Source organism: Phycodurus eques, chromosome 9 (assembly GCF_024500275.1).
Source record: "Phycodurus eques isolate BA_2022a chromosome 9, UOR_Pequ_1.1, whole genome shotgun sequence".
Lineage (NCBI taxonomy): Eukaryota > Metazoa > Chordata > Actinopteri > Syngnathiformes > Syngnathidae > Phycodurus > Phycodurus eques.
The window spans coordinates 394,473-410,476 of NC_084533.1; the positions used below are offsets into that span (position 1 = coordinate 394,473).

At 43.0% G+C, this 16,004-nt stretch overlaps 1 long non-coding RNA gene across 1 annotated transcript; it reads right to left on the reverse strand.

The window, feature by feature from the left end:
- Positions 1-373: 373 nt before the first annotated feature.
- Positions 374-15,358, reverse strand: LOC133407999 (uncharacterized). The gene is made up of 3 exons (XR_009769235.1): positions 15,164-15,358; positions 1,608-1,782; positions 374-802 (listed from the first exon to the last, which is right to left on the reverse strand). It is a non-coding gene; the product is annotated as an uncharacterized LOC133407999 (long non-coding RNA).
- Between the last annotated feature and the right edge of the window lie 646 nt (positions 15,359-16,004).

Below are 16,004 nucleotides of genomic sequence, written 5' to 3' on the forward strand. Positions count from 1 at the left end.
AGCAGTTCCACTTTTAAATGATATTTCTTGCACTGTACATTGTTTTAATTGTGCTTTTAGTTTTCTCTTTGTTTTAAGTGTTTATGAGCTGTTCTTTTCTTTGTTTTTATATGCTTTTAATCATGTAAAGCACATTGAGTTACCTTGTGTATGAAATGCGCTATATAAATGAATTTGCTTTGCTTTGCAATGGTTCCCTCCATGTAGAAGACCCACTTGTGAGACCACGCTGGGTCGGGAGCGGAGAGGTAGACGGAGATCTTTGCTAGTGACGTAGACAAGCTTGAGAAATTCAAATGAGCTGATTTCAGGCGTTTCAGCAGAAAAAAATTCAGGAATGCATGGACGATTTTAATTCATATTTCACGTTTACTGAGACACCATAGAGACAAATGTTACGGTTTGGGACGCGGGACAGGACCCAACAGCAGAAACGAGCAATGCAAGTTAATTTATAGGGCGTTTATGTAGGGGGAGTAGGGACTTCGGGTGATCCGTTTCGGCCAGACAAGGGGGTCCATGGGCAGGCAGATGTGCAAGCGAGGTTGCAGGCGTGGGGGAACTCCGCAGGAAGGCAGGTGTGCAGGCGAGGAGCCAGGCGTGGAGTCTCAGAGTGACAAGAGGAAAAAAGCTGATCAGTATTTCTTAGACCTAAGTGCGAATAGTTTTGCGAGTTAGAGGCGACTGACAGCACGACTACTCAAGACGATCTGGCGACGAGGTGGCGTTCGGGACCGGCTTAAGTAGACCGTTGATGAAGATGAATTGCAGCTGGTCCCAGCTCCAACTCGTCTCTCCACTCCTGCATATAGAAACACCTATGTGAAAAAGTGAACCATCATGGAAAATCCAAAATTATTATAACCCTGGTGCAAACACGCGAGGAGGCGGGGGCAACGGCAGGGGCGGGGACTGAAATGAGGCTAGATTCAAATCTTATTAGCTTTTGAAAAATTGCATGAACTCCTGTTCATTTTATAATGGTAAACATCAAACAAGATTTAAAAAGTAATGAAAATATATAAGACCCTTCGAATTTATTTTAGGCTTTTGCAACAAAATGTTGCAACAAAAAAGAATCACACACAGAGGATTATTATTTGTTGAAACATCTAAACTAATTGTTTTTTATTATAAATCACTCAAATAAAGAATCCCCCGTTTTTCCACAAACGCAGTCACAGACAATGACCGATCGCATTGTCTGCTTTGCTTCTGTGTAGAATTACCGCAGACAACCGCAATGAGGCTCCGAGGCCCTTACGTAACAAGTGGGAAGAGAATTGAACATGAGAGGAGCTGTATAAGGATGGAGGATGTAAGTGGGGTGATGAGGGGCCGGCTGGAATGGAAGGAGAGCTGTTGAAGGAGCTGGATGGCCTCTGGCAGGGATTTACAGGAAGAGACCTGCTCCATATTGGTTTGTTCCTTTCACAGTCTCAACTTTTGAACACTGTAAGAAAAAAGATGCTAACTGCTGCGGGTGATGTTTTTGACTTCCATTTTGTGCCACCTGAATTCTTCTGATGCAAAGCTAATCTACAATCAATTTTTTTCCTACAACGTTCTATGTTTTGAACCCACGTACAGAGAAATACACAATCTACCTCAGCAGGCCGTAAAATGAACGCCCTCTTTACATGGTCAACAGTCCTGTGGGCTCAGGCTCTTTGATGCAACGGTCCGGCCCTGTGTGCAGACAGTCTGGCAGATGGCAGCCTGGACAACCAGCTGCCCTCGCAGGTGTTGGCAACCTGTTAGGCCGCGGCTCTGTGGGGGAAGCTGGAGACCACGGGAGATGTAGGTCAGTGGTCAAGTGTGAATACTGGGGTCACTGTTGACTTGGCAGGATTGGCAACATCGTGAGGTTAGAGTGACCAAAGATTGATTTGAAAGCTTTCCAACCAGGCCCTGCACATACAGTCATTTACCATTTCAATTAAACATTTGTGTTTGTAGTTGCACAATAAAGACAACTCTAAATAATCCAACGAAACAGGACAGTTGCACTAATGCAGTGTTGCATCATGAAGTGATGACGCCTAAATGGACGAAAACCGCATGCTTAAAGAGCAGTGTGACTTTATCCTGAAAACGGATTTACAATTTGTGTTAAAAGTGCTGGACCAATTTCCTTCACATCCATTCTATTATTGTGCCCAATTATTCTGTGTTCACTGTGGAAACAAAGGAAGACAGATGTGCGCGCCGTGTGCGTGTGAGTGTATATGGGAGTCATAATGGGGGAGCTGGGCCTGTGGCTGATGGTTAAATGTATACTAATGCACTTTCCTCTGAAGTCATACGGTATTCATTAATATACATATTTAAAAAGGGAACATTATGCAAATCCTGCTCCAGATTAAATGGCAGAGCTGGTAATTTGGTTTAAAATATAATTCTGCACACATTAACGAGTCACCTAAGGCAAAACGCTACACTTCAACTTGATTTAATCTAATTATAGAGCAAACATTAAAACTCCATTTGGGTTTTCTCTGGGCAGAATTGTGGCCTGCGGTGCAGAGGAATGCTGAAACTCACACAACTCACACCACTTCAAGATGATTGCACTTCCATTTGTTCTGCTGTCAATTTGAATCCATGTGAAAATGTGTGTTGGGAATTAGTATCCCTATCCTAACCCTAAGACTAATTGTAGTTGATGAAACTCTTTGACCAACAAACAGTTACCTAGAGTCTGTATTCTGTACTACTCCATCTTTGAACAGCATGGCCATGAATATGCATGTGTTCTGCATTTTCATGGGCATCTCGTTTGCTTCAAATGGTGCGATTTAAAGCAGTACTCATTCCTCTACAATTCACTAATTCCCTTGGACGTCAACAATTAATGTCTACTTCCCTTTGTGAATGTATCGAAATGTTTGTTCAACATTTGTTCAACAAAATAAGAGTTGTAAATGACTGTTGACATCTGAGCTACTCCTGTGAGAGATTCTATCGAGGGGTTGGGGAGATCTGCTGCTTCAACAAATATCCACTACAGCGCTGTGTTTTTCCGGAAATGACTCAATTTGATCAATCCAACAATTCTACTTATCAAACTTTGTGTTCAGTGGTTCCAGTAAAGATGGGATTCTTCAGCCGGAAGTATGGACTAAACTTTAGACCAGGGTACCAACTGTTTATTCTTCACTTGGCTCTTGTGTCCTTTGTCTGTGACAGTAATTGTAGTGAGAAAGCTTCCTAACAAATAATGATAGATCTAATCAAAACTACTGCACAAAACAACAATAATAACAATATATTTTTTTCTATAACACATCAAACAAAAGATGTCAAAGTGCTACAGTGCAACAAAAAGAAACAATACTAGGAACTGAGGTACAATATAAAGGTCCCATATTTTGGCTGTTTAGACCTCCATAGAGTGACTGTCTAACATGGAGCTAGTTTAAAAGTTTCAGTTTAATTAAAAAAAAAAAAACAAATAAAAAAAACACATTAGTTTTGTCATACGAGTGTCCAGAAAAGACCCCCGACAGCTACAGGTACTTCTGTTTGGCCCAGTTTTGTATTTGCCCATATTTGGCGTAGACCCCCCCCACCCCCTCTGATGGTTTGCCTCCAGACCCAACCCTCACTCACTACTACTGAGAGCACAGTAGTCGTGAGAAAAAAAAAACACGTGTGAGAGCACACGTGTTTTTTTTTCCAGTGCTGGCTCGGTGCGGAGAGGTAGGCGGAGATCTTCGCTGGTGACGTAGATAAGCTCAAGAAATTCGAATGACCTGATTTCAATACGTGGATGATTCTAGTTCATATTTCACCAGAGCCAATACCACCTACTAGAAAAAGTTGATTTGGTAAAAGATGGCACGTTTAAAGAAACTACGGCGGCCTGGTGGTCGACTAGTAAGCGCATCTGTCTCACAGCTCTGAGGACCCGTGTTCAAATCCAGCCTCGTCTGTGTGGAGTTTGCATGTTCTCCCTGGGCCTATGTGAGTTTTCTCTGGGTACCCCGTTTTTCTCCCCAATTCCTAAAAATTGTTTATTTATAACCCATCAAACAAATGATGTGCTACATCATGTGCTTCTGCAGTGCAACAAAAAGAAACAATAACTGCCTGGGATTAGCTGGTGACCAGTTCAGGGTGTAAATTTTCAAAAATACATACGATTACTAGAGAAAACTTTTTATTGATGATGTTTTTTGCAAGGGTAAAAAAAAACACATTACTTTTCTTTGTCACAATCCTAAAAGACGCGATCCAGTCAGAGTTCACTCGTGACGATTCCGGATCCCATTTACTCCAATCCTGGTTGGCCGAGAGCATCTCGCCATAAACTGGCATTTTCAGTGATAGATTTGCGACAAAGGGATCGGCTCGGAGCGTCATCCTTTATTCCCCGGAATGATCTAAGGCGTCATTCGGTCGCAGGGATACTTTTTTTGCCTTGGTGCGAAAAATTTCTAATACCGAAAGCTATTTTTTAGATTTTTTTCATTTTGTCTTCTCTCTTTTCTGGGATTATGCTTGCCTCTTTCATCGTCTCCTCGTCCTTCTTCCTCTTCTTCAATCTGAGGGAGGGACGTTCACCTCAATACATTGTTGCTAGGGTTGGGCATCGAGAATCGAGAACTGATTGGAACCGGGGCTAACGTTCCGGTTCTCCCGGAATTGTTCAAATTAAAACATTTCGGTTCCCAGTTTCAATGTCAACAGTCCGTCCACCCTGCAGAAGTGCCGAAAACCAAAGCAAGAAGAATGCGCACGAAGACGTGCTTGTGCCCAACGGCGGTAGTGGCGAACAAAAGTGTGTCTTCACTTTGCTCAAATGAATGACCAGTTGCTTCACTGCAACACTTGGAATAAGATTATATTGTGCAAAGAAGGCTTTCAAAATGTGTAGCGTCTGACGCGCTCCGAGCCTCACCCTACACCGCGCGGAGCTTCAGTGAAGTCAACTCTCAGTCAACTGGGTGAGTGAAACAATAAAATACTTCAAAAATACTTCGAATTCAAAGAATACACAAAAAAGGTCAGTAATAGCCATATCCTTAATGTCAATCTATAGAATTTCAACATCCTTAGAGATGACCAGGTCTAAGATGTGACCTTGATTGTGGGATGGTTGGTTCTTAATATGGTGAGAGAGGTCAAATGTGGCTCGTATAGCAGAGTGTTCTTTAGATTTTTTCCCCATGTTTTTGTCAACATGAATGTTAACGACTCCCGTTATGACAAAATAGTTGTCGTTAGTACAAATAACTGACAGCAGTTCTGAAAAATCCTTCATAATTTTTTTATTGTGTATTGGAGGTCTATAAATTATTAAAACAATAACTTTTGGGTCTCCTTTAAAACAGAGCTATTCAAAAGAGCTAAAATCCATCCATCCATTTTCTGAGCCGCTTCTCCTCACTAGGGTCGCGGGCGTGCCGGAGCCTATCCCAGCTGTCATCGGGCAGGAGGTGGGGTACACCCTGAACTGGTTGCCAGCCAATCGCAGGGCACATACAAACAAACAAGCATTCGCACTCACATTCACACCTACGGGCAATTTAGAGTCTCCAATTAATGCATGTTTTTGGGATGTGGGAGGAAACCGGAGTGCCCGGAGAAAACCCACGCAGGCACGGGGAGAACATGCAAACTCCATACAGGCGGGGCCGGAGATTGAACCCGGGTCCTCAGAACTGTGAGGCTGACGCTCTAACCAGTCGTCCACCGTGCCGCCAGAGCTAAAATCATCCAGTATAATTTCTTTACATTGAAATAATGACTTAAAAATAACAGCCATACCACCGCCTCGACACTTGTTAATAACATTTTTATTTGCTGGTGTTGCCTCATTTAAAATGGTATTAGTTACTTTCTATTAACCACGTTTCATTTCATCACAAAAAGTCCAGATCATACGTTGTAATGATGTAATTAATCAACATTGATTTATTACCCAGTGACCTAATATTGAAAAGAGCTAGTCTCGCAGAGATAACTGATAAGATTAAGATTTCTGATGCAGGAGAGGACCCAACAGCAAAGATGAGCAAAACAAGTAAACGTCTTAGCGTTTATTTCTACGCAACAGGCAAACAAGGGGGGATGACACCCAGGTAGGAGTAGCAAGGACTTCGGACACTGAGTCTCAGCCAGACAAGGGAATCCACAGCCAGGCAGGTGCGCAGGCGAGGAAGCAGAAGTGGAGGTTCTGGGTGACAAGAAAAAATGCTGATCAGGATTTTTATAGACTATGTAGTTAGACTCTGTGTGTTTCCCTATAGATCCTTTGTAGATGCCATTAAATTGTCTATAAAATTCCACTCCTTGTTGTGCTTTGAGTTTAATAGGGAGACCTCTGTCATCTAGGACTCATATTTCATAAAATGTAGCAACCTCTAAATTATGAGACTGATAACAGGTTTGTCTTTGCTTTTCCTAAGTTTTATACATAGTATAAAAAGGGTCATGGTCCCCTTTTCGAGACGAAATAGCTTGGTTTATAACATTAAGCGTCAAATCACGCTAATCCGGAAGCAACGCAGGCGTCGCTGCTTCGGCGAATTCATTTCTTAAATGAATTACGTTTTAGCCAAACGCCAATATGCAATATCCTAAGAAAGTAGAATAAATACATTCATAAATTAAGTTGTGTAAAAATCTGAAATGACACAGGGAAAAAGTATTGAACACATGAAGAAAGGGAGGTGCAAAAAGGCACGGAAAGCCAAGACAACACCTAATATCAATAATCAAACAGTAATCCAGCCCCTTGTCAGTGCAAGTGAATATCAGCTGGTTCAGTCCTAATTGATGACTGACAAAAAGTTTTTTTTGCTAAGGTGTAAATCAAGACACATCTCATGATGGGTAAGAGCAGAGAGCTGTCTCAAGCCCGTAACTGTTGCAAAACTTAATAATGTCATTGGTTAGAGGCGCATATCTAAGCTTTTAAACGTTCCAGTGAGCACGGTTGGGGCCATAATAAGTAAATGGAAAGCCAATCATACCACCATAAATCAGGTGCGCCTTGCAAGATTTCTGACAGAGGAGTGCGAAGCATAATCAGAGTTGTCCAGAGAGCCAAGGACCACCTGTGGAGAGGTTAAAAAAGACCTGGAATTAGGAGGTACTGTTGTCACAAGGAAAACAGTGAGTAATGCACTCCGTCGCCATGGCCTATATGCACGCTCACCACACAAGACCCCATTGCTGAAAAAAAAAAAAAGCATGTCAAAGCTCGTTTAAAGTTTGCTGAACAACATTTGGACAAGCCAGTTAAATACTGGGAAAATATCGTCTGGTCGGATGAGAGCAAATTTGAACTTTTTGGATGCCATTATGCACACCACGTTTCGAGGAGAAATGGCACTACACATCACCCTAAAAACACCCTACCAACAGTGGGAACATGATGGTGTGGGTCTGCTTTTCAGCACATGGTAATGGTAAACTTCACATTATTGAAGGAAGGATGAATGGGCAAATGTACCGAGACATTCTTGACAAAAATTTGCTGCCATCTACAAGGATGATGAAAATGAAACGAGGGTGGACATTGGTGGACATTTCGGCAGGGTAATGATCCAAAACATACTGCCAAGGAAACTCTCAATTGGTTTCAAATTAAATAAATAAAGCTGCTGGAATGGCCAAGTCAATCACCTCACTTGAATCCAATTGAAAATATTTGTAAAGAACTGAAATTCAAAGTCCGTAAAAGAAGCCCACAGACCCTTCAAGATTTGATGACTGCTTGTGTGGATGAATGGGCCCAACTAGTTTCTCCATACAGGAGGCTTCTTGAAGCTGTCATTGCAAACAAAGGCTTTTGTACAAAGTATTAAATAAATATCAGTTGGTGTGTTCAATACTTTTTCCCTGTGCCATTTCACATGATTAGACACAACTTAATTTCTGAGTTTATTTGTTCTACCTTCCTTGTATGTGTGGATTACTTGGGTTGTACCCAACATCTGGTGAAATGTTCATGTCAATAGCACCTTTGGAAATATATTTAATGAGAAAAGTGGTGATCTGTTAAATATTTATTTCAGCCACTGTAGGAGCAGATATTGGATGTGGATGTCCTGGGCTGGTGTGGTTACACATGATCTGAGGTTGTGAGGCCAGTTGGATGTACTGCCAAATTCTTTCAAACATCTTTGGAAATGACTTATTGAAGAGAAATGAATATTCAATTCACAGGAAATAGCTGTGGTGGACATTCCTGCAGTCAGCGTGCCAGATGCACACTCCCTCAAAACTTGTGACCTCAGTGGCATTGTGCTGTGCGGAGTGACCTTTTAGCCTGGGCAGCCAAAGGCACACCTGCACAATAATCATGCTGTCAAATCAGCATCTTGGTATGGTACACATGTGAGATGGATGGATTAGGGTTAGTGGGCAAAATTTGAGAGAAATACATATTTTGTGTACATAAAAAAGGTTGGCGGCACAGTGGATGACTTTTTAGAGCGTCTGCCTCACAGTTCTGAGGAGCAGAGTTCAATCCCCGGCCCCGCCTGTGTGGAGTTTGCAAGTTCTCCCCGTGCCTGCGTGGGTTTTCTCCGGGCCCTCCGGTTCCTCCCACATCCCAAAAACATGCATGCTAGGTTAAGTGACAACTCTAAATTGCCCGTAGTTGTGAATGTGAGTGCGAATGGTTGTTTGTTTGTATGTGCCTTGCGATTGGCTGGCAACCAGTTCAGGGTGTACCTACCCCGCCTCCTGCCCGAAGATAGCTGGGATTGGCTCCAGCAAGCCCGCGACCCTAGTGAGGAGAAGTGGCTCAGAAAATGGATGGATGGTTAAAAAAGGTTTTGGGAGAAAAATAGGAGCAAACACAAAAGTATTGCTTTTTTAAAAAAAAAAAAAAGTTTTTTATTTAGTATATTTACTGTGACACCAGTGTTGAGAGAGAGAGAGACCTTGTGAGGTTTTATTAGGTTTTGGCCAATGATCGGCTGGCCAGTGTCATTTGCCATGACCTTTTGCCTTTACTTCAAAGAACGGCCAGCAGGAACTTTATCGTGTTCCAATGTAGAGCAACTGTAGTACAACTGAAAATGTAGTGTTTCTATTATTGGCCAGTGTTTAAACATTCCTTGCAGATGTTTAGTGGTATTGGTTTCCCTGACAAGAGTCAGAAGCAAGTAGCCTATTTTCACTTCCATTGTTCAAAGTCCTCTGGAGCATGTTGATAAGAAGGTGTGTCCTACTTTAACCATTGCTGCTCACTGAGGAAATATGCAAAGGCCGAGCCTGCATAAATGTTTCAAAAACAAATTCCTTTGGGACCAAATTTCTTTCAGAGGTAGACTCTGAAATGAGTGTCTCGTGCTTAAAGCACAGACTCACTTCAGGATCTGTGATGCTTGAGAGAGGCTCAGAGCGAAGCAGGGCTTTGAGGACAACATATGCCTTCCAGCTCTATTTTTATTATTGAAGGATTTAGATGTTTAGAGGAAGGAGGAGGAAATGATGCAGGCACAGTTGAAAGTTTTCTTTTTCGCCCTTAACAGTAAGTCATCAGGAATGTGAGATGAGGTTGTGTTGTAGCTTGTGGCAAAGACCTGAGTGAACAACAATTTCCCAGATGAAAACGTATTTTCTCTTTTTAATCTCTCTCTCCTTCCTATAACAAACCAGTGAAGCACCTCAAGATTATTCTGAATTGTATGTGTGTTTGTATGTGTGGGCACAGAACCTTTCCATGGGAAAAAGCTCTTTGTAGAGGTCAAGAGACAGGAGCCAATTCCTGAGTTTTGCAGTGTCACCCAATTCCGATAAGCTAACCAAAAGTAAATACTGCTCAAAACTTGAAATGATTCATGGCTGCTGGATGAGTACAATATACAGTATGTATGAACTTGTGCATGATTCCAGAATCCGATTCAGACTCCCACTTTTGTAAATTGTTTTTTAATGCTGTTGCCAGTAAATTACTGTAAAAAGCCTATGAAATGTCTAACAATGTGTGGGAGAAGAGAAACAGGTCTGTAATTTGTAAAAAGGTGTTTGTCTCTAGTTTTAAATAGAGGAATGATTCATATTTCTGATTTCATATTATTGGGAAATTGACCCTTTTGCAATGATAGATTAAAAATGTACAGTATGTTAGTGGCTTGGTTATCCCGTGTACGTATTACCTTTTTACCGTTTTTATGTCTACTGAATTTCATTATAACCAGTGGATGTCTTGGTTTTGCATTATATACTATATGTTATCTATACCCTTTCCTCAGCCGTCTTAATAAACATTGTCATAGGGTTTCTAGCTATTAATTTTCCATTTTGAGTTGCTAGTTCTTAGATTTTTTTCAGCTAGTTTCAGTCCAATATTTACAAAATATTTATTGAATTGATTCACTATATCACCCAAAATATATGTTTACCATTCTCTATGAAATGCTACCGTGTTTTCACGACCATAATGAGCACTTAAAAGTCTTACATTTTCTCCAAAATGGACGGGGCGCCTTATAATGCGGCACGCCTTATGTGTGCACAAGTTCCAAAATCTATAAATGTTGTGTGATGAGCGCTCCGCTTGACTGACTGAGAGCATTTCCTGCCGACACGCTGCTTATACAGAGGAAAAGCGGACGTGGCTGAGGACAGCATGCGGACGTAAAGGGGGAAGGGTGTGCGTGAAGGAGAATGCTAAAGCCACGCCCACAGTAGGTATATAGCGCCGGTGTGTGCATTGTGCAAAACAACATTGGTTGGGCTAAGTACCCCTGAAAATGGCACCGACGAGGAGACACGCTTACGAAACACAGTTTAAACTGCAAGCTGTCAGTTACGCGGAGGAACATGGGAATCGAGCAGCCGCGTGAGAATTCAAGATCAATGAATGGAGGAAGCAGGAAAATGAGCTTCGCCAAGTCAAGAAGACGAAGCTGAGTTTTCACGGAAAAAAGCGAGGTGGCCCGAGTTGGAAGACCAACTCGAGCAATGGATAAATGAGCAAAGAACAGCCGGGAGAAGTGTCTCTACAGTCACCATTCGACTGAGGGCAATAACGCTTGCAGAAGAAATGAAAATCGAACATTTTCAAGGAGGACCGTCTTGGTGCTTTCGTTTTATGAAACGGTGCCATCTATCCATCCGGGCAGGGACTACCGTGGCGCAGCAACTTCTGGCGGATTACAAGGAAAAGCTGGCCATCTTCCGCTCCTTCTGCAGTAAAAAGATTGCCGACAAACACATCCAGCCCAACCACATAACCAACATGGACGTGGTGCTGCTCACTTTTGACATCCCGGTGAACCACACTGTAAAGAAGAAGGGGACCACCACGGTAGTGATACGCTGTAAAGAAGAAGGGGACCACCACGGTAGTGATACGCTCAACAGGTCACGAGAAGTCGGCTTTTACCGTTGTGCTTGGTTGCCTTGGTAATGGACAGAAACTGCCACCTATAGTAATTTTTAAGAGGAAGACGCTCCCGAAAGAAAGGTTTCCAGCCGAAGTCATCGTTAAGGTCAATCAAAAGGGCTGGATGGACAAGGAGAAAATGAGAGAGTGGCTGAGTGAGGTGTACGTAAAGAGACCAGATGTTTTTTCTCACGTGTCACCCTGTTGATCTGTGACTCCTTTCCTCCAAGCTTCTCCAACTCAACGTCTCGCCTGCCATCTGCTAGTCGATTTACAGCTTCCTGACGGGCAGGACACAGCAGGTGAGGCTGGGTGAGGCCACCACCATCAGCACTGGGGCGCCCCAAGGTTGTGTCCTCTCTCCGCTGCTCTTCTCTCTCTACACGAACGACTGCACCTCAACGCACCCGGGTGTCAAACTCCTGAAGTTTGCAGATGACACCACTGTCTTCGGCCTCATCAAGGACGGTGACAAGTCTGCATAGTGACAGGAAGTGGAGCGGCTGGAGCTGCGGTGCGGCCGACACAACCTGGAGCTGAACACGCTCAAGACTGTAGAGGTGATCGTGGACTTCAGGAGGCATCGCTCGCCACAGCTGCCCCTCATGTTGTCCAGCTGCCTTATGTCAACCGTTGAGACCTTCAAGTTCCTGGGAATTACAGTCTCTCAGGACGTGAAGTAGGCGATCAACATCAACCCCATCCTCAAAAAGGCCCAGCAGAGGATGTACTTCCTGCGGCTTCTGAGAAAGCACGGCCTGCCACGGGAGCTGCTGAGGCAGTTCTACACAGCGGTCATCGAATCAGTCCTGTGTTCTTCCATCTCAATCTGGTTTGGTGCTGCTACAAAAAACGACAAACGACAACTGCAACGGATAATCAAAGCTGCTGAAAAGATTGTCGATACCCTCCTACCCACCCTTGAGGACTTGCACGCTGCCAGAACTAAGACAAGCGCGTGCAAAATCCTGTCGGAACCTCCACATCCCGGTAAGTGGCTCTTCCAGCTCCTTCCCTCAGGTAGACGCTACCGATCAATGAAAAATAGAACAAGCAGACACTCCAACAGCTTCTTCCCTCTTGCAATCAACTTCTGAAACAGCTAAACTATAATTCCATTGCAACATGCTGTCAATATTTTATTTTTTATTTTTTTTGTCGTGAGTTTGTTGTCACATTTCTGTCGGGCCAATTATATATTACTCGTGCGCTCACTGTCGTAGTCTCGCCACGCTGCACTATTTGCATATCTGTTGTTGACCAATACTGGCCACTCATGCCAGAGAAGCATCCGCTCCATTTGCACACTGACTGAGGAGTATCTGCAACATTTGCACAATCAACATTGTCCCAGATTATTGCACTACTCGTCACTTTAAACTGCATCCACTCCTTGAAGTCTCGGCGCCCTTTGCACAATGGTCATTGCACCAGACTATTGCTATATTAGTCATTCAAACTTCTCTAAGTGCTAGAGGACTCTGTAAAACAAAATAATAATAATTTTGTACCGGCATTACCAGATAACGAGCCACCCTTTATTGCGCAGTGATTGTTTTTTGTCAATGTCTTTATGTCTCAACAGTGTTCTCTGTCAATTGACTGTCTGTTGTCGTACGAGAGCGGCTCCAACTACCGGAGACAAATTCCTTGTGTGTTTCTTGGACATACTTGGCAAAATAATAATAATAATACTGTCAGGTTCCACCACCAAGTCACCACCGAGTCTCCTTCTCTCCTTTCCTGCCAGAAGATACACCAAGTACTCTCCTGCCTGCATCTCTGATTAACTTGGCTCTTTCACGTCGAGGCCACATCCTACCTGTGGGTCATAGCCACTCATCACATTGTACATAACACCCTCAATTTCAAGTTTTAGCCTCATCACTCGATCTGATACTCTCTTCACCTCCAAGACATTCTTAGCAAACTCTTCTTTTAAAATAACCCTGACTCCATTTCCCTTCCCATCTACACCGTGGTAAAATAATTTCAACCCTGCCCCTAAACTTCTAGCCTTACTGCCTTTCCACCTGGTCTCCTGGACACACAATATATCAACCTTTCTCCTAATCATCATGTCAACCAACACCCGAGATTTTCCTGTCATAGTCCCAACATTCAAAGTCCCCACATTCAATTCTAGGCTCTGTGCTTTCCTCTTCTCTTTCTGCCGAAGAACCCACTTTCCACCTCTTCTTCTTCGACTTTGACCCACGGTAGCTGAATTTCCAACGGCGCCCTGCAGGTTGACGGCGGCGGTGGCGGACGTCGTTAACCCGGGCCACGACCGACCCGGTATGGAATTCTTTGGATCAATGCTCATATTTGTTTGGCAAAGTTTTAAGCCGGATGCACTTCCTGACGCAACTTCCTCTGCATTTATCCGGGCTTGAGACCGGCCTACAGTTTGCACTGGCTTGTGCCCCCCACAGGGCTGCATTACACAATTTCCAATAACAATCAATATTAAAATACACAATTTATAGTAACAATCGCTACTCAAGGCTGAACCCTTCCTTCTCCCGTGGGAGCAGATTACTGGAAACACCAAAACAGTGTGCTGTGCTGATACGTTGTTTTATTTATTTTATAGTTCTAGGCTCTGTCCTTTCCTCTTCTCTTTCTGCCGAAGAACCCGCTTTCCACCTCTTCTTCTTCGACTTTGACCCACGGTAGCTGAATTTCCAACGGCGCCCTGCAGGTTGACGGCGGCGGTGGCGGACGTCGTTAACCCGGGCCACGACCGACCCGGTATGGAATTCTTTGGATCAACGCTCATATTTGTTTGGCAAAGTTTTAAGCCGGATGCACTTCCTGACGCAACTTCCTCTGCATTTATCCGGGCTTGAGACCGGCCTACAGTTTGCACTGGCTTGTGCCCCCCACAGGGCTGCATTACACAATTTCCAATAACAATCAATATTAAAATACACAATTTATAGTAACAATCGCTACTCAAGGCTGAACCCTTCCTTCTCCAGTGGGAGCAGATTACTGGAAACACCAAAACAGTGTGCTGTGCTGATACGTTGTTTTATTTTGTTCCTTTTTTAAAATGTTTTTTAATTATTATTTTTTTTTTTTTGGCTTGAGCCGCGTCGCCTCGGCTCAAGCCATATAAATAGTACGTAAAGCATCAAATGTTGTTTAATATCAATGCTAAACTATACTCATAGTGTATAATGTGTCTGTGGATGAAAAATCATAGCTTGTGACCAGAATGTATGCAAGGTAGATCCTTTGCTCGGTGTGTTCAAAAATGAATGGAGCTAGCAGATTCTTCGCCAATATCCACACTTTCCTTTGAATTCTCGCCAGCCTCCTCTCTCTTTAACAACCTGCTTCTTCCTTAACTCTTAATCTATCTTTTTATGGTTTAAGAAATGTGATCAAGTACAACATATTGTATATAAAGCATCAAACGCTGACACAGGCTCGCTGTTCAGGGTGTCCATATATCCAATTGCTAATTGGGATCGGGACCATCATTTATCTGATGGTGTGCTACATATGAAAAGTTTGTTAACGCATAGGACATACAATATGCCTTTGTAAGATCTGAAAGCAAAGCATATGTTTGTTGATAATATAAGGGTAGTAATACAATATATATACAGTATATGTGATGGAAGAAAAAAGTAAATAAGGACGTGAGGTGTGGGAGTAAGCTAGTATGGGTGTGTTACAAATGCTCCTAGCTGGCAAAAAGCTGGAGAGAGCTGGAAAACTTGATTGCGATTACTATCTTAACTCCAAAAGATGAATGCATCAACTCACGAGCACGAGTAAATTACAAGCTGAACTGACCGGAGGCGGGGTGGTTTTCCGGCACAGGAGGCGCGCAGGGCTTGTGTGAGCTGGTCATTTGTAGTTATTGGATCATGTCTGGTGGAGGATGTTTGTGACAGTGGGGGAAAGGCAACTCCCATTGCTTTCTTCTGGAAACCCTCCCCATGTTGACTTAGTCAATGTAGAATTCACAGATATAGTCCTTTAAAGTTCAAACAATAAGCTCTCGAATGTCTCGACACAAGAAAGGGGGCAAAGTTGATGTTGAGTATTACGAGACACAGTTCAAGGCAAGCCTTTGTCACACTTTCTTTGTCTCTTGCCGAGCTTTTCTTTGTTCCAAAGCTCAGCAGTCGTCAAGGCACACGACGACGGGGGATAAGCAAAGCAAAGCAAACTTATTTATATAGCGCATTTCATACACAGGGTAACTCAATTTGCTTTACATGATTAAAGGCATTTAAAAACAAAGGCAGCTTATAAACATTTAAAACAAAGAGAAAAATAAAAGTACAATTAAAACGGCGTACAGTGCAAGAAATATCATTTAAAAGTGGAAATGCTCTAAAAAGCATGAGAAAAAAAGAAGAATAGTTTTGAAATAAACAAGAGTCCGCTCATCTGCTGATGGGGCCGCAATTGGCAGTTGGGGTCCTTTCATCTCGAAGCTGATGGAGGGGATGACCAGATTTATTGCTTGTTGGTCACTTTGCAGGGTTGCAGTCAGACCAGGACAGAAGAGGCTTTTTAAACGATAGGAAGTCTTTCACTTCAATGTTCAAAAATGATTCCTGTAAATCCAGCCATTACCCTCGTTATTACCACCACAGAGTTGACCACTGTTGGAGACGTGTGAGCA